Source organism: Oncorhynchus gorbuscha, linkage group LG24 (assembly GCF_021184085.1).
Source record: "Oncorhynchus gorbuscha isolate QuinsamMale2020 ecotype Even-year linkage group LG24, OgorEven_v1.0, whole genome shotgun sequence".
Classification (NCBI taxonomy): domain Eukaryota; kingdom Metazoa; phylum Chordata; class Actinopteri; order Salmoniformes; family Salmonidae; genus Oncorhynchus; species Oncorhynchus gorbuscha.
This window is the reverse complement of record NC_060196.1, coordinates 51,114,034-51,137,871: the sequence shown is the minus strand read 5'-3', so window position 1 is coordinate 51,137,871 and position 23,838 is coordinate 51,114,034. Positions and strand designations below refer to the sequence as shown.

Sequence of the window (23,838 nt, the reverse complement as noted above, 5' to 3'; positions counted from 1 at the left end):
AGACAAGACATGATAACCAATGACAAAACATGACAGTGCTAGCTAGCATTAAATGTATCTTATAAAAAACAATCAATCAATCATAATCACTAGTTAACTACAAATGGTTGATGATATAACTAGTTTATCTAGCGTGTCCTGCGTTGCATATAATCGATGTGTTGCGTATCATTGCTCCAATGTGTACCTAACCATGAACATCAATGCCTTTCTTAAAATCAATACACAGAAGTATATATTTTTAAACTTGCATATTTAGCTAAAAGAAATCCAGGTTAGCAGGCAATATTAACCAGGTGAAATTCTGTCACTTCTCTTGGGTTCATTGCACGCAGAGTCAGTGTATATGCAACAGTTTGGGCCGCCTAATTTGCCAGAATTATACGTAATTATGACATAACATTGAACGTTGTGCAATGTAACAGGAACATTTAGACTAATGGATGCCACCCCTTAGATAAAATACGGAACGGTTCCGTATTTCACTGAAAGAATAAACTTTTTGTTTTTCGAGATGATAGTTTCCGTATTCGACCATATTAATGACCTAAGGCTCGTATTTCTGTGTGTTATTATGTTATAACTAAGTCTATGATTTGATAGGGCAGTCTGACTGAGCAGCAGCAGGCTCGTAAGCATTCATTCAAACAGCACTTTTGTGCGTTTTGCCAGCAGCTCTTCGTTGTGCGTCAAGCATTGCGCTGTTTATGACTTCAAGCCTAAGTGTGCGTGCTAATAGCGTTTCAAACTTCACTCGCTCTGAGACTTGGAGTGGTTGTTCCCCTTGCTCTGCATGGGTGACCCTGCTTCGAGGGTGGCTGTTGTCGTTATGTTCCTGGTTCGAGCCCAGGGAGGAGCGAGAAGAGGGACGGAAGCTATACTGTTACACTGGCAATACTAAAGTGCCTATAAGAACATCCAATAGTCAAAGGTAAATTAAATACAAATGGTATAGAGAGAAATAGTCCTATAATTCCTATAATAACTACAACCTAAAACGTCTTACCTGGGAATATTGAAGACTCATGTTAAAATGAACCCCCAGCTTTCATATGTTCTCATGTTCTGACCAAGGAACTTAAACATTAGCTTTCTTACATAGCACATATTGCACTTTTACTTTCTTCTCCAACACTTTGTTTTTGCATTATTTAAACCAAATTGAACATGTTTCATAATTTATTTGAGGCTAAATTGATTTTATTGATGTATTATATTAAGTTAAAATAAGTGTTCATTCAGTATTGTTGTAATTGTCATTATTATTTTTAAAAAAGTTTTTAAATCGGCCAATTAAATCGGTAGCAACTTTTTTTGGGTCCTCCAATAAATCGGTATCGGTATTGAAAAATCATAATCGGTCGACCTCTATTATTGATCCGTGGAGGCTGCTGAGGGGAGGACAGCTCATAATAATGGCTGGAATGGAGCAAATGGAATGGCATCAAACACATGTGTTCAATGTATTTGGTACCATTCCACCTATTCCGCTCCAGCCATTACCACGAGCCCGTCCTCCCCAATTAAGGTGCAACCAACCTCCTGTGGTATTGATAGAGGTGACCGTTCGAGCTTCACGGTTGGTCCTTTTGTACTGGTCCTTAAATCCAGTTTCATTTTCATTTCATATTGCATGTCATCATGGCCAGACTTTTGATGAGGATGTGGCTGGTTGCAATCAAATTGCCAAATTTAATTAAAAAACTTCCTCTAATCTTGTTTCTACATCATTCCAAAGTAATACAGAGTTAATAACACAATAGAGTGAACACCTTTATTTAACTAGGCAAGTCAGTTACAAACAATTCTTATTTGCAATGATGACCTACTCTGGCCAAACCCCGACGATGCTGGGACAATTGTGCACCGCCCTATAAGCCCATGCTCAACACTAGATGTGGAAAGGTTTTCCCTATTGTGGTCTGCAGTACTCCATGCAAGACAACTGGTCCTGAAAACAGTTCGCACGAACTGCTCACACCGCATGGTGGTTATGTTGAAGAAGTAGCTCGGGATATAGGCCTCACAGGGACCCGCCTCTTTCTGGAACCTGCAGATCTGTGGACCTCTGTTGGGGTCGAGAAGGTGAAAAGAAACACATTCTTATGGGAACTATTAAAAAATGAAATGGGTCACATTGTATTGTCTTTTATCCTGAATTGGTTTGGATTTCCATTTCAAACCACAAAACTTTTCAACAGTGCTGTCGGCTTTATGTTCATACAATTCATGACTTAGAATTGTTTTGATGACATAAAATAAATGGCCTATAGTCTAAATAAAAAAATAAAACTGAACTTGATGAATATTTAAATGCAAAGAAAAACTACTGAGAATACCACACAAAAACAGACTTGTATAAACAAATAAAAACGTACCTTTTATTCCAAAACATGCTATCTCACACACCAGAAAACTCTTGAAGTTGTTTGCATTCCCTAGGCACCCTCCATAGATAAACTCTTCGCATTGTTGAGTGAAAGTATTGTAGTAGTAACGTTGGAGATATACTTTGCAAGGTCCCACGTCTACTTGAAGTCGACACACCTCTGAAATGAGCAGAAACACACAACATCAACACTATTGCTGGCTGCAAAATTAGGTCAAGGAATCTCTGAAGTACAGATTCATGTCGACAACAACTTTATCACTACTGAAAAGTCATGAGCCAACGCCCATCGATTGATTATGATTACAAAGTATTTTGGCGTCGAGAAAAACGAATAAAATATTAATGTGGCTATTACCAGTTACGGTATTACAAATACATCAAATCATTTTTCTTTACCTTGTGTCGGTGAAAATGCAACAACGTTACAAAAAGAGCATGAAAGGATCAGAAAAATCAATGAACTGAGCTCCATTGTTGTAGATTTTTCCAAAGTTCAAATCTCCTAACTCTTCTAACTTTTCTCACCATCAGTACAGTCATTTATACTCTTGTAAACGCTTTCCCAAGCGGCACGAGGGGCGGGCTATAATGGCTAATTTCCATACAAACCCGAAGTAGGAACGACCTGATTAATGTTTTGATCTGCATCATAGACAACGTCACGTTCATACACTGTTGAACTAATAACGCAATATGTCAAACGTCCTTCATCGCGCGCAATAGATACGGTCCAAACATTGATGTGGAAAGAGACGACAATAAATGTAGGCTAGTCTGGGAATGAAACTATTATGGGAGTATCATGAGAAGAAGGATTTGGTAACAGATTTATGAACATATGTGTCATAACATATGACAATGTTAATTATTGTTTTTCTTCTAGTTTATTTAACTTGTGAAGTCAGTTAAGAACTCATTCTTATTTACAATGACGGCCTACCCAGGCCAAACCGCTGGGCTGGGCCAATTGTGCGCTGTCCTATGACACAGCCCAATCACAGCCAGATATGATTCAGCCTGGATTCGAACCAGGGACTATAGTGATGCCTCTTGCACTGAGATGCAGTGCCTTAGACCGCTGCACCACTCACTTTGCAAAGTGGTTTCTAGTAATTAATTATAACAAATTATTAGATCTAGAATTTGAGAGTTTATTTATTAATGTGGGCAACAGGCTTTTAATGTTCTATTCGGTTCACGTTTAAGCCCTAAATCTAATTCAGATGAATGAAATTCAAATCAAATCCAATTTGATTTGTCACATACACATGGTTAGCAGATGTTAATGCGAGTGTAGCGAAATGCTTGTGCTTCTAGTTCCGACAATGCAGTAATATCCAACAAATAATCTAACTAACAATTCCTACTACCTTATAGACACAAGTGTAAGGGGCTAAAGAATATGTACATAAAGATATATGAATGAGTGATGGTACAGAGTGGCATAGGCAAGATACAGTAGATGGTATCGAGTACAGTATATACATATGAGATGAGTATGTAAACAAAGTGCCATAGTTAAAGTGGCTAGTGATACATGCATTACAAAGATGCAGTAGCTGATATAGAGTACAGTATATACATATACATATGAGATGAATAATGTAGGGTATGTAAACATTATATTAGGTAGCATTGTTTAAAGTGGCTAGTGATATATTTTACATCATTTCCCATCAATTCCCATTATTAAAGTGGCTGGAGTTAAGTCAGTGTGTTGGCAGCAGCCACTCAATGTTAGTGGTGGCTGTTTAACAGTCTGATGGCCTTGAGATAGAAGCTGTTTTTCAGTCTCTCGGTCCCAGCTTTGATGCACCTGTACTGACCTCGCCTTCTGGATGATAGCGGGGTGAACAGGCAGTGGCTCGGGTGGTTGTTGTCCTTGATGATCTTTATGGCCTTCCTGTGACATCGGGTGGTGTAGGTGTCCTGAAGGGCAGGTAGTTTGCCCCCGGTGATGCGTTCTGCAGACCTCACTACCCTCTGGAGAGCCTTGCGGTTGTGGGCGGAGCAGTTGCCGTACCAGGCGGTGATACAGCCCGCCAGGATGCTCTCGATTGTGCATCTGTAGAAGTTTGTCAGTGCTTTTGGTGACAAGCCGAATTTCTTCAGCCTCCTGAGGTTGAAGAGGCGCTGCTGCGCCTTCTTCACGATGCTGTCTGTGTGAGTGGACCAATTCAGTTTGTCTGTGATGTGTATGCCGAGGAACTTAAAACTTGCTACCGTCTCCACTTCCATCGATGTGGATAGGGGGGTGTTCCCTCTGCTGTTTCCTAAAGTCCACAATCATCTCCTTAGTTTTGTTGACGTTGAGTGTTAGGTTATTTTCCTGACACCACACTCCGAGGGACCTCACCTCCTCCCTGTAGGCCGTCTCGTCGTTGTTGGTAATCAAGCCTACCACTGTTGATCAGCGGGGAGGAGATGTTGTTGCCTACCCTCACCACCTGGGGGCGGCCCGTCAGGAAGTCCAGTACCCAGTTGCACAGGGCGGGGTCAAGACCCTGGGTCTCGAGCTTGATGACGAGCTTGGAGGGTACTATGGTGTTGAATGCCGAGCTGTAGTCGCTCTGGATAAGAGCGTCTGCTAAATGACTTAAATGTAAATGTAAATGATGAACAGCATTCTCACATCGGTATTCCTCTTGTCCAGATGGGTTAGGGCAGTGTGCAGTGTGGTTGGGATTGCATCGTCTGTGGACCTATTTGGGCGGTAAGCAAATTGTAGTGGGTCTAGGGTGTCAGGTAGGGTGGAGGTAATATGGTCCTTGACTAGTCTCTCAAAGCACTTCATGATGATGGAAGTGAGTGCTACGGGGCGGTAGTCGTTTAGCTCAGTTACCTTAGCTTTCTTGGGAACAGGAACAATGGTGGCCCTCTTGAAGCATGTGGGAACAACAAACTGGGATAAGGATTGATTGAATATGTCCGTAAACACACCAGCCAGCTGGTCTGCGCATGCTCTGAGGGCGCGGCTGGGGATGCCGTCTGGGCCTGCAGCCTTGCGAGGGTTAACAAGTTTAAATGTTTTCCTCATGTCAGCTGCAGTGAAGGAGAGTCCGCATGTTTTGGTTGCGGGCCGTGTCAGTGGCACTGTATTGTCCTCAAAGCGGGCAAAAAAGTTATTCAGTTTGCCTGGGAGCAAGACATCCTGGCCCGTGACAGGGCTGGTTTTCTTTTTGTAATCCGTGATTGACTTTAGACCCTGCCACATACTTCTTGTGTCTGAGCTGTTGAATTGAGATTCTACTTTGTCTCTATACTGACACTTAGCTTGTTTGATCGCCTTGCGGCGGGAATAGCTACACTGTTTGTATTCGGTCATGGTTACGGTCACCTTGCCCTGATTAAAAGGGTAAGGTGTGTGTGTAAATAGTCCACACACTCACTACAAAATATTGCCTTGTCTCTAAGGAAGTGATACAGTATAAAACATTAACACATTGAGCTTATGTCATTCTTTATTGTGTCATAGTCCCCATCACATCTGGATGTTTGCCAATAAAAAAAACAATCACAACTCTGGGCATCCATGCAGGATCTGCCTTGGTGAACTTTATTAGCTTTTCTCTTTACATCAGTAGAAATGTAAACCGGTGGGAACTCTGAAAGGTATGAAGATACATGTTTCAAAAAGGACCAACTCAGTGGCCTTGTAGTTAGTGTCCACCCTGAGATCGGAAGACTGTACAAATGTGGCCCAATTCCTCTCAAGCTGCCTCAACGCTATGAGCTGTTCCGGCTTGCACATGCCAAGGCTTGTGCAAGGCTACTTAGCTTTCAACAAGGAGAGTGGAGTGAGAAAATGTCATATGAGCTGCTTTATAATGTGTCCTATTTCTGTCCTAACCGACAACTGGTTCCCTGGATGCACAAAAACAACAACACTCTCCCCCTCATTGAGATTTTGTCCTTTGATAGACCCCTACAAAATGTCCATGAATTATAATCCACCAGTGGAGGCTGCTGAGGGGAGGACGGCTCATAATAATGGCTGGAATGGAGTAAATGGAATGGTATCAAACATGTCAAAGATGTGGCTTCCATGTGGTTGATAACACTCCATTGACTCCATTGACTCCATTGACTCCATTGACTCCATTTCAGACATTATTATGAGCTGGCCTCCCCTCAGCAGCCTCCACTGTAATCATTTAATCCACATAATAATTCAAAATACATTGTTGCTGCAGTATTCTTTTCCTGCTGTAGCAAACTGTCTTCAATTAAGATCCTACATCTGTACCTGACCTGTATTTGATAGAATATTGAATAAGAGTCTTGGTCAAAGAAGAAAGGCCTATTTCCTAATACATATCAATTACATAAGTAGAGAACTATATCCCATAATGACAAAGCAAAAACAAGTCTTTTTTAAACAATTTTGCAAATGTATTAAAAATGAAGAAAAATTAGCTTATTTACATAAGTATTCAGACCCTTTGCTATGCATTTTGGAGCTGCCATGCTCAAGAAAACAAAAAAAGAGACCGTGTTTGTTTGCGGCTTTATTAACTCTCTCTCTCTCTCTATATATATATATATATCTGGGCATCCATGCAGGATCTGCCTTGGTGAACTTTATTAGCTTTTCTCTTTACATCAGTAGAAATGTAAACCGGTGGGAACTCTGAAAGGTATGAAGATACATGTTTCAAAAAGGACCAACTCAGTGGCCTTGTAGTTAGTGTCCACCCTGAGATCGGAAGACTGTACAAATGTGGCCCAATTCCTCTCAAGCTGCCTCAAACTGATGTGTGACACATTAAAGCCAAAATAACATGCAAAACAGGCAAGCCCAATTTTGTCATTGTATTTATTTATTATTATTTTTGCAAAAAATGTGGAGCTCAAAACAGGTGGTGCTCAAAATAGGTGGGGCGTTAACAGGCTCTGCCCCACCTTCCCTGAATGATGGGTCGCCACTGGATTTAATCAATAGTGGAGCTTTGCATGGCCGGGGAACACAGAGCGCAGCCTGGAGGAATGCACTACAGATCTGCCATTTCATAATCTGGTTACTTGTTTTTCTTGCACTTTGACAGGTAGCCTATTAGCCCTAATATTTAGCTAATGAATCGCCTAATATCTAGCCTTTATTTAGCTTCTTACTTCGGCTACACATCACTAGCACCTCTTTTCCAGCTGTTCCCGTGCACAACAGGCAATAGGCTACGCAAGCCTCTCCGCAATAGGCCGTTTCTCTTCTCTTGAAATCCCAGGAAAAGCTATAAGTTACAAAAGCGACAGGACATTTAAATAATTTTTTATACTAGGCCTAATAGCTTATTTGGGAAAAGAGGCAGGCTTGCTCTTTTATTTGCTGAATGTAAAACAGGCCAACAGCATAGAAAATGCATGCTGGGAAAGTGTAGGAAAAGTGTAGCTTTTTCAAGCAGAAATTTGCTTCCTGCAACACTAACTCAAAAACGTTTTGGGACACTGTAAAGTCCATGGAGAATAAGAACACCTCCTTCCAGCTGCCCACTGCACTGAAGATGGGAAACACTGTCACCACTGATAAAACCACCATAATTGAGAATTTCAAAAAGCATTTTTCTACGGCTGGCCATGCTTTCCACCTGGCTACTCCTACCCCGGTCAACAGCACTGCACCCCCCCACAGCAACTCGCCCAAGCCTTCCCCATTTCTCCTTCTCCCAAATCCGTTCAGCTGATGTTCTGAAAGAGCTGCAAAATCTGGCCCCTACAATTCAGCCTGGCTAGACAATCTGGACCCTTTCTTTCTAAAATGATCTGCTGAAATTGTTGCCACCACTCTTTCGTGTCGTCTGAGATTCCCAAAGATTGGAAAGCAGCTGCGGTCATCCTCCTCTTCAAAGGGGGGGACACTCTTGACCCAAACTGCTACAGACCTATATCTATCCTACCATGCCTTTCTAAGGTCTTCGAAAGCCAAGTCAACAAACAGATTACCGACCATTTCGAATCTCACCATACCTTCTCTGCTATGCAATCTGGTTTCAGAGCTGGTCATGGGTGTACCTCAGCCACGCTCAAGGTACTAAACGATATCTTAACCGCCATCGATAAGAAACATTACTGTGCAGCCGTATTCATTGATCTGGCCAAGGCTTTCGACTCTGTCAATCACCACATCCTCATCGGCAGACTCGACAGCCTTGGTTTCTCAAATAATTGCCTCACCTGGTTCACCAACTACTTCTCTGATAGAGTTCAGTGTGTCAAATCGGAGGGTCTGCTGTCCGGACCTCTGCCACTCTCTATGGGGGTGCCACAGGGTTCAATTCTTGGACTGACTCTTCTCTGTATACATCAATGAAGTCGCTCTTGCTGCTGGTGAGTCTCTGATCCACCTCTACGCAGATGACACCATTCTGTATACTTCTGGCCCTTCTTTGAACACTGTTAACAACCCTCCAGGCAAGCTTCAATGCAATACAACTCTCCTTCCGTGGCCTCCAATTGCTCTTAAATACAAGTAAAACTAAATGCATGCTCTTCAACCGATCGCTACCTGCACCTGCCCGCCTGTCCAACATCACTATTCTGGACGGCCCTGGCTTAGAATACGTGGACAACTACAAATACTTAGGTGTCTGGTTAGACGGTAAACTCTCCTTCCAGACCCACATCAAACATCTCCAATCCAAAGTTAAATCTAGAATTGGCTTCCTATTTCGCAACAAAGCATCCTTCACTCATGCTGCCAAACATGCCCTTGTAAAACTGACCATCCTACCAATCCTCGACTTTGGCGATGTCATTTACAAAATAGCCTCCAATACCCTACTCAACAAATTGTATGCAGTCTATCACAGTGCAATCCGTTTTGTCACCAAAGCCCCATATACTACCGACCATTGCGACCTGTACGCTCTCGTTGGCTGGCCCTCGCTTCATACTCGTCGCCAAACCCACTGGCTCCATGTCATCTACAAGACCCTGCTCGGTAAAGTCCCCCTTATCTCAGCTCGCCGGTCACCATAGCATCTCCCACCTGTAGCACACGCTCCAGCAGGTTTATCTCTCTAGTCACCCCCAAAACCAATTCTTTGTTTGGCCGCCTCTCCTTCCAGTTCTCTGCTGCCAATGACTGGAACGAACTACAAAAATCTCTGAAACTGGAAACACTTATCTCGCTCACTAGCTTTAAGCACCAACTGTCAGAGCAGAACACATATTACTGCACCTGTACATAGCCCACCTATAATTTAGCCCAAACAACTACCTCTTTCCCAACTGTATTTAATTAATTTATTTATTTTGCTGCTTTGCACCCCATTATTTTTATTTCTACTTTGCACATTCTTCCATTGCAAATCTACCATTCCAGTGTTTTACTTGCTATATTGTATTTACTTTGCCACCATGGCCTTTTTTTGCCTTTACCTCCCTTATCTCACCTAATTTGCTCACATCGTATATACACTTGTTTATACTGTATTATTGACTGTATGTTTATTTTACTCCATGTGTAACTCTGTGTTGTTGTATGTGTCGAACTGCTTTGCTTTATCTTTGCCAGGTCGCAATTGTAAATGAGAACTTGTTCTCAACTTGCCTACCTGGTTAAATAAAGGTGAAAAAAATATATTAAGGAGAGGTAGTGCATTGGTGTGATCACTTTTGGCCGGTTATGATAACATTGTTGCACTGATGCTTTGCAAATAGTTGCACAGGACAGACAGAGATGAGCACAGTGAAAAAGAAGAAACAAAATAATTATGGAAATCACTTGATCAACAAGACAATGACATACTGTAGACCTAAAATTATGCGTAGGCTAAAAAGTGTTTGTTGTCGAATTGCTACAATTAAATATGAGTTACTATATTATTTTTAATTAGGCCTACATGTGCATTGATGTATTATTTGCTATTGTCAGTATGACAATGAACACACCCTGAAAGCACTGAATGGTCTGAACTAGTATCTGTGTGTTAGAGACCTCATGAATGGTCTTGTTACCACCTAATTAATAGCAGCGCGTAGGATGTGATGATTAACTGGTGTAGGACTGTAGATCAATAAACTATCAACTTTCCTCTAGTGTGGATGCTCACCCACATTTTATAGTTATGTAGCCTATTGTTTATCATTAGTTATCGTTGTAGTTATTGGCTTGGTGGATGGCCCGGGCCTTAACTCTGACAAAACACAACTAACGTTATTATTACAACAGAACTAGCCTACTAGTAAATAGCTAACGTTAGCAAACTTGAATTTAATAAGTATCAAATTAGAATTTTATTCTCTATAAATAGACTCTTTCAAATGATTTACTCTTGTAAGTTTGCCACCAGTGTGCTGTGCTTGGGACATAAAGCGGAAGTCGAATCCATCACTTCCGTTGTTTGGCTGTGTCCATAGCAATGTTCGAAAATGAGGTGGATACGTCATTCCCAAACATTCTAAGAATGTATTAACCATATCTTAGTGCTCGCTTGTTAGACAATGTAAAAAATGTGTCCTATTCTTCCTGTGGGTGTATATGAACATATTTGAATACGATTTAATGTTGCTAAACGCTGTCCGTTCCACTCAAATGTTTATCATGAGTGACTGCATCAGGTGTATGATACCTAAATGGGACCAGAGCCATGTATTTAGAGTTGGGCAATGTGGTTTCTGCATTATGATGCATTTACATAACACGACAACATTCTATGGCAGCCTAGTTAGCTCCTCATTAACAATATATGGGGAATATTTCAACAATGCTATGTAACTGAATGTCTAGAATTAGAACAATATTCAAAAAGTTGGCCTAACTGTCTAAATATATGGCTGTGGTTGGGACTAGGCATAGGCTAACCTCTACAGTACCTGCAGCCCTATAAGACTATGGTTGCCTTCCGCTTTGCTAGACAGTCACCGGGGACAAAGAACTAAAAATACAGAGAGCCCATAAACAGAAGGAAATCAAGACAGGGAGGTAAATGGAAATAAAATAGTTTTCTATTGTGACTTAAACCTCAAAGGATGCAGGGAGGTTGAAAATAAACGAACATGCGGAAGATGGGAAGGATAGAAATCTAAAAGGAAATGAGAAACAATATGAATACAACTCACCAGTGGGACAAATAGGACCTGTAGTTTATTAACAGAATACAGTTGAGGGTTCCGTGCATTGTAAACTTGGTAGTGGCACACAAAAAAATCCTTGAATTACTACAAGGTCAGAAGTTCATAATCACATTGCAAATCCAATCAGAATATTCTAACCTGTTCTAACCTATGTTCCATTTTAGAGTAAAGTAGAACTTCTGAGATTACTCCATTTCAAATCCTTGGCTCAGTCATGAAATGATGACTGCCCTGAAAACATGTTTAAGTGATATTACTGGAATGTTATTGCACTGTGCCCAACTAGGTGTGAAACACAGCCAAGTCAGGGGAAAGTAGTGTTCTTGACAGTGCTCTTGACCCCAACTTATAATTCACAGCTCTGTGTTGTGAAATTGTTCTGGTATGCAACATTACCAGTCAAAAATAACCTTTATGTATGATTTATAGTCCCAGTAGACATGGACATTTCCCTTTCTAAGACCTAGCAGATCCTCCCCGTTCCCTTCCTCAGGATTTGAACTTTGTCAAATTGTGCATTTATTGCAGAGGAAGAGCGGGACCCGTACTCTGCTCATATCTGTCTGTTGGTCATTTTGATTATACTGTGCTTTATTTCTCACAGGTTTGTTACTCATGCCTTCCCCTGGAGTGAGTGTAGTGTGTGTATAGTGTTATTGTTCTGTACAATCCCAGAAAGAAACTCTTATGCTACAGACCTACCTGTCCTGTACTCGTAGGTTATACCTGTCCTGTACTCGTAGGTTATAGGCCTACTTGTCCTGTACTCGTGGGTTATACAGTAGGCCTAGCTGTCCTGTTCTCGTAGGTTATACAGTAGGCCTACCTGTCCTGTACTCATAGGTTATTATACAGTAGGCCTAGCTGTTCTATACTCGTAGGTTATACAGTAGGCCTACCTGTCCTGTACTCGTAGGTTATACAGTAGACCTACCTGTCCTGTACTCGTAGGTTATACAGTAGGTCTACCTGTCCTGTACTCATAGGTTATACAGTAGGTCTACCTGTCCTGTACTCGTAGGTTATACAGTAGGTCTACCTGTCCTGTACTCGTAGATTATAGGCCTACCTGTCCTGTACTCGTAGGTTATACCTGTCCTGTACTCGTAGGTTATAGGCCTACTTGTCCTGTACTCATAGGTTATACCTGTCCTGTACTCGTAGGTTATAGGCCTACCTGTCCTGTACTTGTAGGTTATACCTGTCCTGTACTCGTAGGTTATAGGCCTACTTGTCCTGTACTCGTGGGTTATACAGTAGGCCTAGCTGTCCTGTACTCGTAGGTTATAGGCCTACTTGTCCTGTACTCGTGGGTTATACAGTAGGCCTAGCTGTCCTGTACTCGTAGATTATATGCCTACCTGTCCTGTACTCGTAGGTTATACCTGTCCTGTACATTTACATTTACATTTAAGTCATTTAGCAGACGCTCTTATCCAGAGCGACTTACAAATTGGTGCATTCACCTTATGACATCCAGTGGAACAGTCACTTTACAATAGTGCATCTAAAACTTAAGGGGGGGGTGAGAGGGATTACTTATCCTATCCTAGGTATTCCTTAAAGAGGTGGGGTTTCAGGTGTCTCCGGAAGGTGGTGATTGACTCCGCTGTCCTGGCGTCGTGAGGGAGTTTGTTCCACCATTGGGGGGCCAGGGCAGCGAACAGTTTTGACTGGGCTGAGCGGGAGCTGTACTTCCTCAGTGGTAGGGAGGCGAGCAGGCCAGAGGTGGATGAACGCAGTGCCCTTGTTTGGGTGTAGGGCCTGATCAGAGCCTGGAGGTACTGAGGTGCCGTTCCCCTCACAGCTCCGTAGGCAAGCACCATGGTCTTGTAGCGGATGCGAGCTTCAACTGGAAGCCAGTGGAGAGAACGGAGGAGCGGGGTGACGTGAGAGAACTTGGGAAGGTTGAACACCAGACGGGCTGCGGCGTTCTGGATGAGTTGAAGGGGTTTAATGGCACAGGCAGGGAGCCCAGCCAACAGCGAGTTGCAGTAATCCAGACGGGAGATGACAAGTGCCTGGATTAGGACCTGCGCCGCTTCCTGTGTGAGGCAGGGTCGTACTCTGCGGATGTTGTAGAGCATGAACCTACAGGAACGGGCCACCGCCTTGATGTTGGTTGAGAACGACAGGGTGTTGTCCAGGATCACGCCAAGGTTCTTGGCGCTCTGGGAGGAGGACACAATGGAGTTGTCAACCGTGATGGCGAGATCATGGAACGGGCAGTCCTTCCCCGGGAGGAAGAGCAGCTCCGTCTTGCCGAGGTTCAGCTTGAGGTGGTGATCCGTCATCCACACTGATATGTCTGCCAGACATGCAGAGATGCGATTCGCCACCTGGTCATCAGAAGGGGGAAATGAGAAGATTAATTGTGTGTCGTCTGCATAGCAATGATAAGAGAGACCATGTGAGGTTATGACAGAGCCAAGTGACTTGGTGTATAGCGAGAATAGGAGAGGGCCAAGAACAGAGCCCTGGGGGACACCAGTGGTGAGAGCGCGTGGTGAGGAGACAGATTCTCGCCACGCCACCTGGTAGGAGCGACCTGTCAGGTAGGACGCAATCCAAGCGTGGGCCGCGCCGGAGATGCCCAACTCGGAGAGGGTGGAGAGGAGGATCTGATGGTTCACAGTATCGAAGGCAGCCGATAGATCTAGAAGGATGAGAGCAGAGGAGAGAGAGTTAGCTTTAGCAGTGCGGAGCGCCTCCGTGATACAGAGGAGAGCAGTCTCAGTTGAATGACTAGTCTTGAAACCTGACTGATTTGGATCAAGAAGGTCATTCAGAGAGAGATAGCGGGAGAGCTGGCCAAGGACGGCATGTTCAAGAGTTTTGGAGAGAAAAGAAAGAAGGGATACTGGTCTGTAATTGTTGACATCGGAGGGATCGAGTGTAGGTTTTTTCAGAAGGGGTGCAACTCTCGCTCTCTTGAAGACGGAAGGGACGTAGCCAGTGGTCAGGGATGAGTTGATGAGCAAGGTGAGGTAAGGGAGAAGGTCTCCGGAAATGGTCTGGAGAAGAGAGGAGGGGATAGGGTCAAGCGGGCAGGTTGTTGGGCGGCCGGCCGTCACAAGAAGCACGATTTCATCTGGAGAGAGAGGGGAGAAAGAGGTCAGAGCACAGGGTAGGGCAGTGTGAGCAGAACCAGCGGTGTCGTTCGACTTAGCAAACGAGGATCGGATGTCGTCGACCTTCTTTTCAAAATGGTTGACGAAGTCATCTGCAGAGAGGGAGGAGGGGGGGAGGGGGAGGAGGATTCAGGAGGGAGGAGAAGGTGGCAAAGAGCTTCCTAGGGTTAGAGGCAGATGCTTGGAATTTAGCGTGGTAGAAAGTGGCTTTAGCAGCAGAGACAGAGGAGGAAAATGTAGAGAGGAGGGAGTGAAAGGATGCCAGGTCCGCAGGGAGGCGAGTTTTCCTCCATTTCCGCTCGGCTGCCCGGAGCCCTGTTCTGTGAGCTCGCAATGAGTCATCGAGCCACGGAGCGGGAGGGGAGGACCGAGCCGGCCTGGAGGATAGGGGACATAGAGAGTCAAGGGATGCAGAGAGGGAGGAGAGGAGGGTTGAGGAGGCAGAATCAGGAGATAGGTGGGAGAAGGTTTGAGCGGAGGGAAGAGATGATAGGATGGAAGAGGAGAGAGTAGCGGAGGAGAGAGAGCGAAGGTTGGGACGGTGCGATACCATCCGAGTAGGGGCAGTGTGGGAGGTGTTGGATGAGAGCGAGAGTGAAAAGGATACAAGGCAGTGGTCGGAGACTTGGAGGGGAGTTGCAATGAGGTTAGTGGAAGAACAGCATCTAGTAAAGATGAGGTCGAGCGTATTGCCTGCCTTGTGAGTAGGGGGGGAAGGTGAGAGGGTGAGGTCAAAAGAGGAGAGGAGTGGAAAGAAGGAGGCAGAGAGGAAAGAGTCAAAGGTAGACGTGGGGAGGTTAAAGTCGCCCAGAACTGTGAGAGGTGAGCCGTCCTCGGGAAAGGAGCTTATCAAGGCATCAAGCTCATTGATGAACTCTCTGAGGGAACCTGGAGGGCGATAAATGATAAGGATGTTAAGCTTGAAAGGGCTAGTAACTGTGACAGCATGGAATTCAAAGGAGGCGATAGACAGATGGGTAAGGGGAGAAAGAGAGAATGACCACTTGGGAGAGATGAGGATCCCGGTGCCACCACCCCGCTGACCAGACGCTCTCGGGGTGTGCGAGAACACGTGGGCGGACGAAGAGAGAGCAGTAGGAGTAGCAGTGTTGTCTGTGGTGATCCATGTTTCCGTCAGTGCCAAGAAGTCGAGGGACTGGAGGGAGGCATATGCTGAGATGAACTCTGCCTTGTTGACTGCAGATTGGCAGTTCCAGAGGCTACCGGAGACCTGGAACTCAACGTGGGTCGTGCGCGCTGGGACCACCAGAGTAGGGTGGCCGCGGCCACGCGGTGTGGAGCGTTTGTATGGTCTGTGCAGAGAGGAGAGAACAGGGATAAACAGACACATAGTTGACAGGCTACAGAAGAGGCTACGCTAATGCAAAGGAGATTGGAATGACAAGTGGACTACACGTCTCGAATGTTCAGAAAGTTAAGCTACGTAGCAAGAATCTTATTGACTAAAATGATTAAAATGATACAGTACTGCTGAAGTAGGCCAGCTGGCAGTGGGTGCGTTGTTGACACTACACTAATCAAGTCGTTCCGTTGAGTGTAATAGTTTCTGCAGTGTTGCTATTCGGGGGCTAGCTGGCTAGCTAGCAGTGTTGTTTACGTTACGTTGCGTTAAAAGAACGACAATAGCTGGCTAGCGAACCTAGAAAATCGCTCTAGACTACACAATTATCTTTGATACAAAGATGGCTATGTAGCTAGCTATGTAGCTAGCTACGATCAAACAAATCAAACCGTTGTACTGTAATGAAATGAAGTGAAAATGTGATACTACCTGTGAATGCGACCGGGATGTTGAGTTCTATACAGAAGACGTTGGCTAGCGTTGGCTAGCTAGCAGAGTCACCTACGTTAAGGACGACAAATAGCTGGCTAGCTAACCTCGTAAATTAAGATAATCACTCTAAGACTACACACTCTAAACCTAAACAACACAATTATCTTGGATACGATGATACGAAGACAGCAAAGACAGCTATGTAGCTAGCTAACACTACACTAATCAAGTCGTTCAGTTGAGTGTAATAGTTTCTCCAGTGCAGCTAATCAGTGGACGTTAGCTAGCTGGCTAGTGAAGACTACGTTAGGACGGCGAAATACGATAATTACGCAATTATCTTTGATACAAAGACGGCTATGTAGCTAGCTGAGAAGAAATTGCTAAGATTAGACAAATCAAACCGTTGTGCTATAATGAAATATAATGAAAAAGTTATACTAAAAGTATAATGAAAAAGTTATACTCCCCGCGGGAGCAAAGTAGGTTATAGGCCTACTTGTCCTGTACTCGTAGGTTATACCTGTCCTGTACTCATAGATTATAGGCCTACCTGTCCTGTACTCGTAGGTTATACCTGTCCTGTACTCATAGGTTATAGGCCTACCTGTCCTGTACTCGTAGGTTATACCTGTCCTGTATTCGTAGGTTATAGGCCTACCTGTCCTGTACTCGTAGGTTATACCTGTCCTGTACTCATAGGTTATAGGCCTACTTGTCCTGTACTCGTAGGTTATAGGCCTACCTGTCCTGTACTCGTAGATTATAGGCCTACCTGTCCTGTACTCGTAGGTTATAGGCCTAGCTGTCCTGTACTCGTAGGTTATACAGTAGGTCTACCTGTCCTGTACTCGTAGGTTATACAGTAGGTCTACCTGTCCTGTACTCGTAGGTTATACAGTAGGTCTACCTGTCCTGTACTCGTAGGTTATACAGTAGGCCTAGCTGTCCTGTACTCGTAGGTTATTGGCCTACCTGTCCTGTACTCGTAGATTATAGGCCTACTTGTCCTGTACTCATAAGTTATAGGCCTAGCTGTCCTGTACTCATAGGTTATACAGTAGGTCTACCTGTCCTGTACTCGTAGGTTATACAGTAGGTCTACCTGTCCTGTACTCGTAGGTTATACAGTAGGCCTAGCTGTCCTGTACTTGTAGGTTATACAGTAGGTCTACCTGTCCTGTACTCGTAGGTTATACAGGAGGTCTACCTGTCCTGTACTCGTAGGTTATACAGTAGGTCTACCTGTCCTGTACTCGTAGGTTATACAGTAGGCCTAGCTGTCCTGTACTCGTAGGTTATTGGCCTACCTGTCCTGTACTCGTAGATTATAGGCCTACTTGTCCTGTACTCATAGGTTATAGGCCTAGCTGTCCTGTACTCATAGGTTATACAGTAGGTCTACCTGTCCTGTACTCGTAGGTTATACAGTAGGCCTAGCTGTCCTGTACTCGTATGTTATACAGTAGGCCTAGCTGTCCTGTACTCGTAGGTTATACAGGAGGTCTACCTGTCCTGTACTCGTAGGTTATACAGTAGGTCTACCTGTCCTGTACTCGTAGGGTATACAGTAGGCCTAGCTGTCCTGTACTCGTAGGTTATACAGGAGGTCTACCTGTCCTGTACTCGTAGATTATAGGCCTACTTGTCCTGTACTCATAGGTTATAGGCCTAGCTGTCCTGTACTCATAGGTTATACAGTAGGTCTACCTGTCCTGTACTCGTAGGTTATACAGTAGGCCTAGCTGTCCTGTACTCGTATGTTATACAGTAGGCCTAGCTGTCCTGTACTCGTAGGTTATACAGGAGGTCTACCTGTCCTGTACTCGTAGGTTATACAGTAGGTCTACCTGTCCTGTACTCGTAGGGTATACAGTAGGCCTAGCTGTCCTGTACTCGTAGGTTATACAGGAGGTCTACCTGTCCTGTACTTGTAGGTTATACAGTAGGCCTACCTGTCCTGTACTCTTAGGTTATAGGTCTGTTTGTTATTCTTGGCTATGTTGCTATCCCTCCTTGCACAATCTTTTGGAATATGAAAACAGGCATTTTGGGGAGGCATTTTCCTCTTGGCAATTGTTCATTTGTCTTGAAATGCCTTCAAACCCCCATGGAAAGCCAGAACTTGTGCTTTACTCTGGTTATGAAATCAGTCATATTTAGAACAAACTCCATAATGAACAGTGACTCTTGGCCCCTGACTGTGGCTTATGCACTGAAGGAAGCTGCATTACACTAAATTAGTCATTTTCCTCACTTAACTCCATAATTTGTCTGGATAAGAGCGTCTGCTAAATGACTTAAATGTAAATGTATAATTATGGTGGTTTTAATTGCTTTTAATTTTCTCTCTACCTGCCATTGGAGAGTTGTTGTGCTCCACAGCAACGCTTGAATGCAGATTTATAGACAGGTTTGTCAAGGGTCTCTACATTAACTACCGAAATGGAATTGGGAGGAAGCTGTCATGTATTGTATTGTCATGTCTTGTCCCTGTGCTTTCACTTCTCTTCGTTTCCCCCTGCTGGTCGTATTAGGTTACTTTCTCTCTCTCTATATCTCTCTCTCTCTATCGTTCCGTTCCTGCTCCCAGCTGTTCCTCATTCTCCTAACGACCTCGTTTACTCTCTCACACCTGTCCCCTCTTTTGCCCTCTGATTAGGTCTCTATTTCTCTCTCTGTTTCTGCTTCTGTCCTTGTCGGATTCTTGTTTGCTTTGCCCTTGTTCCGTCCTGTCGTTGTCTGCCTCTTCATCAGATGCTGCGTGTGAGCAGGTGTCTCTGTCCTCTACGGCCCGCGCCTACCCGAAGGGACCTGCAGTCTGTTGCCGCTAGCCTTGCAATTCTCCTCTACTACTAGAAGGGGGACACTCCTGTAAAGATTGAGGATTTATGTTTTCCCTGTTTGGACATTAATAAACTCTGTTTCTGTTAAGTCGCCTTTGGGTCCTCACTCAACTGCATAACAGAAGCACACGTCGTTGCCTAAAATCAAACTATTTTACATAGGCAGTATTAACTGTTTTGAACATTTCCGCCCAAAAACAGGTCTATTTTTATGAGGATGTAGACTTAGCGAAACAATTTCAGGTGGCTTGTTGAAACCAATTATGCATCGTAAATTAAATGCATATAGGCTATGTTAAACACTTAAAAGCTGATAGTAGTTGTACATTTAAGCTCTTCTACTGTACTCTATGCTCCTTCAAAAAAGAACACCATCCATCTCATCATGCTGTTTATCTTTGCGAATGAGGTTAGCATATAAACATGTAGGCATCATCTCCCCCTAAGAAGTGGTTGAGTTCGCAGAGAAAATGTGGGATGTTGATAGTGTCTTTTTAAGTAAATCAAATCAAATCAAATTTTATTTGTCAGATACACATGGTTAGCAGATTTTAATGCGAGTTTAGCGAAATGCTTGTGCTTCCAGTTCCGACAATGCAATAAAAACCCAAAAATAATCTAGCTAACAATTCCAAAACTACTACAAGTGTAAGGGGATAAAGAATATGTACATAAACATATATGAATGAGTAATGGTACAGAGCAGCATAGGCAAGATACAGTAGATGGTATTGAGTACAGTATATACATATGAGATGAGTATGTAAACAAAGTGGCATAGTTAAAGTGGCTAGTGATACATGTATTACATAAGGATGCAGTAGATGATATAGAGTACAGTATATATGTATGCATATGAGATGAATAATGTAGAATATGTAACATTATATAAGGTAGCATTGTCTAAAGTGGCTAGTGATATATTTGACATCATTTCCCATCAATTCCCATTATTAAAGTGGCTGGAGTTGAGTCAGTGTCAGTGTGTGTTGGCAGCAGCCACTCAATGTTAGTGTTGGCTGTTTAATAGTCTGATGGCCTTGAGATAGAAGCTGTTTTTCAGTATTTCAGTCCCAGCTTTGATGCACCTGTACTGACCTCGCCTTCTGGATGATAGCGGGGTGACCAGGCAGTGGCTCGGGTGGTTGATGTCCTTGATGATTTTCCACTGGTCAACACTCTTCGTCCTCAGTCATTCCATTGACGTTACATTAGAATGATTTAGCAGACGCTCTTATCCAGAGAGACTCTTGTAGTAATAATATAATTATATTACACATACTGTACCAGTGACTCGTTATTCTTAAAACTAAGATTAGGGATTATGAGTCAGTTACTTTTTTTTCATTCCATTTTACTTACTGTAGAATTCTCATGATGACGTGTCATTGAAATACATTGTAGTTCAGTGAGCCAAACGTGTCTATCGTAGTGGCAGTCGTCATTGATACACCCATGAGTGATTCAAAGGCCTAGAGACTTCCTAGATTCGCATCCCTCTGGAGACACGGCCAATTAAATGGTTTGTTCTCAAACAACTATTCCACTGATTTACAGTGTGTCTAATCTACATGCATGTTCAATACAGCAATCTATGAGGTTGACTGTCTGTCTTAGAAACCCATCGATATCAAATAAAACATTTTTTTGTCACGTGCCAAATACAACCTTTCAGTGAAATGCTTACTTACGAGCCCCTAATCAACAATGCGTTTAAAAAAATATATGGATAAGAATAAGAAATAAAAGTAGCAAGTAATTGAAGAGTAGCAGTAAAATAACAATTGCAAGACTATATACAGGGGGGTACCAGTACAGAGTCCATGTGTGGGGGCACTGGTTAGTTGAGGTAATATGTAGGTAGAGTTATTAAAGTTACTGTGCATAGATGATAACAACAGAGAGTAGCAGTGGTGTCAAAGAGGGGGGGCGATGCAAATAGTCTGGGTAGCCATTTGATTAGGTGTTCAGGAGTCTTATGGCTTGGGGGTAGAAGCTGTTTAGAACCCTCTTGGACCTAGACTTGGCGCTCCGGTACCGCTTGCCGTGCGGTAGCAGAGAGAACAGTCCATGAGTAGGGTAGCTGGAGTCTTTGACAATTTTTAGGGCCTTCCTCTGACACCTCCTGGTATAGAGGTCCTGAATAGCAAGAAACTTGGCCCCAGTGATGCACTGGGCCGTTCACACTAGCCTCTTTAGTTCCTTGAGGTCAGAGGTCGAGCAGTTGCCATACCAGGCAGTGATGCAACCAGTCAGGATGCTCTCGATGGTGCAGCTGTAGAACCTTTTGAGGATCTGAGGACCCATGCCAAATCTTTTCAGTCTCCTGAGGGGGAATAGGTTTTTCCCGTGCCCTCTTCACAACAACTGTCTTGGTGTGTTTGGACCATGATAGTTCATTGTTGATGTGGACACCAAGGAACTTGAAACTCTCGACCCACTCCACTACAGCCCCGTCGATGTTAATGGGGGTCGGTTCAGCCCTCCTTTTCCTATAGTCCACGATCAGCTCCTTTGTCTTGCTCACATTGAGGGAGAGGTTGTTGTCCAGGCACCACACTGACAGGTCTCTGACCTCCTCCCCATAGGCTGTCTCATCGTTGTCTGTGATCAGGCCTACCAGTTGTGTCGTCAGCAAACTTAATGATGGTGTTGGAGTTGTGCCTGGCCACGCAGTTGTGGGTGAACAGGAAGTACAGGAGGGGACAAAGCAAGCACCCCTGAGGTTCCCCCGTGTTGAGGATCAATGAGGCAGATGTGTTGTTGCCTACCCTTACCACCTGGGGGCGCCCCGTCAGGAATTCCAGGATCCAGTTGCAGAGGGAGGTGTTAAGTCAAATCAAGTTTTATTTGTCACATACACCTGGTTAGCAGATGTTAATGCGAGTGTAGCGAAATGCTTGTGCTTCTAGTTCCGACAATGCAGTAATAACCTTGCTAACAATTCCAAAACTACTACCTTATACACATAAGTGTAAAGGGATAAAGAATATGTACATAAAGATATATGAATGAGTGATGGTGCAGAGCGGCATAGGCAAGATGCAGTAGATGGTATCGAGTACAGTATATACATATGAGATGAGTATGTAATCAAAGTGGCATAGTTTAAAGTGGCTAGTGATACATGTATTACATAAAGATGCAGTAGAGAATATAGAGTACAGTATATACGTATTCATATGAGATAAATAATGTAGGGTATGTAAACATTATATTAAGTAGCATTGTTTAAAGTGGCTAGTGATATATTTTACATCAATTCCCATTATTAAAGTGGCTGGAGTTAAGTCAGTGTGTTGGCAGCAGCCACTCAATGTTAGTGGTGGCTGTTTAACAGTCTGAAGACCTTGAGATAGAAGCTGTTTTTCAGTCTCTCAGTCCCAGCTTTGATGCACCTGTACTGACCTCGCCTTCTGGACGATAGCGGGGTCCTTAGTTATATTATTTATTTATTTAACCTTTATTTAACTAGGCAGGTCAGTTAAGAACAAATTGTTATTTACACTGACGGCCTACCAATAGGCCTCCTGTGGGGACGGGATTAAATATTTAAAATAAATATAATATAATGTGGCGAACAGCAGGTCAGCTCTCCAGCCAGGACTAATTGGTGCTGGTGAGTAATCAAGGGCTGATTGCTCACTAGCTGTACGAGTCCCATAAAGCTGACAGAAGGGTAGCACACAGGAGAGAGACTGGGGGAAGAAAGGACTCCTGGGGACGGTTCCAGCCGTAACAGGAGAGAGCAGTTTTTGCTCCCCACAGGATACAGCAAAACGCAAAGCCCAGAAGAGGGTATCCCTGAGAGGGTCTCTTGGGGGAGACCTATTCTTTTCTTTTGAACTATTAGGTCAATAAACACCTTTGAAACTGAGCTAATCCTACATTGTCCGTGTCTGATCTGTGTAAACGTTTTCACCCAACCTCTTGGTCTGCCACAATAAATATAGGACAACACACACATCACGACAAGAGAGACAACAACACTACATAAAGAGACCCCTAAGACAACAAATTAGCAAGGCAGTGACACATGACAACACAGCATTGTAGGAACACAACATGGCAACATGGTAGCAGCACAAAACATGCTACAAACCTTATTGGGCACAGACAACAGCACAAAGGGCAAGAACGTAGAGACAACAATACATCACACAAAGCAGCCACAACTGTCAGTAAGAGTGTCCATGATTGAGGCTTTGAATGAAGATACTGAGATAAAACTGTCCAGTTTGAGTGTTTGTTGCAGCTCGTTCCAGTCGCTAGCTGCAGCGAACTGAAAAGAGGAGTGACCCAGGGATGTTTGTGCTTTGGGGACCTTGAACAGAATGTGACCGGCATTTATTTAACTAGGCAGGTCAGTTAAGAACAAATTGTTATTTACAATGACGGGTGTTGTATGTGGAGGATGAGGGCTGCAGTAGATATCTCAGATAGGGGGGAGTGAGGCCTGAGAGGGTTTTTACAAATAAGCATCAACCAGTGGGTCTTGCGAAGGGTATACAAAGATGACCAGTTTACAGAGTATAGAGTGCAGTGATGTGTCCTATAAAGGAGCATTGTTGGCAAATCTGATGGCCGATTGGTAAAGAACAT

General features: G+C 43.7%; 1 long non-coding RNA gene across 1 annotated transcript; it reads right to left on the bottom strand.

Annotated features, from left to right (window-relative positions):
• Nucleotides 1–1,760: 1,760 nt before the first annotated feature.
• Nucleotides 1,761–3,084, bottom strand: LOC124012321. Its single transcript, XR_006834702.1, has 3 exons — nucleotides 2,789–3,084; nucleotides 2,379–2,549; nucleotides 1,761–2,068 (listed from the first exon to the last, which is right to left on the bottom strand). It is a non-coding gene; the product is annotated as an uncharacterized LOC124012321 (long non-coding RNA).
• Nucleotides 3,085–23,838: the final 20,754 nt, after the last annotated feature.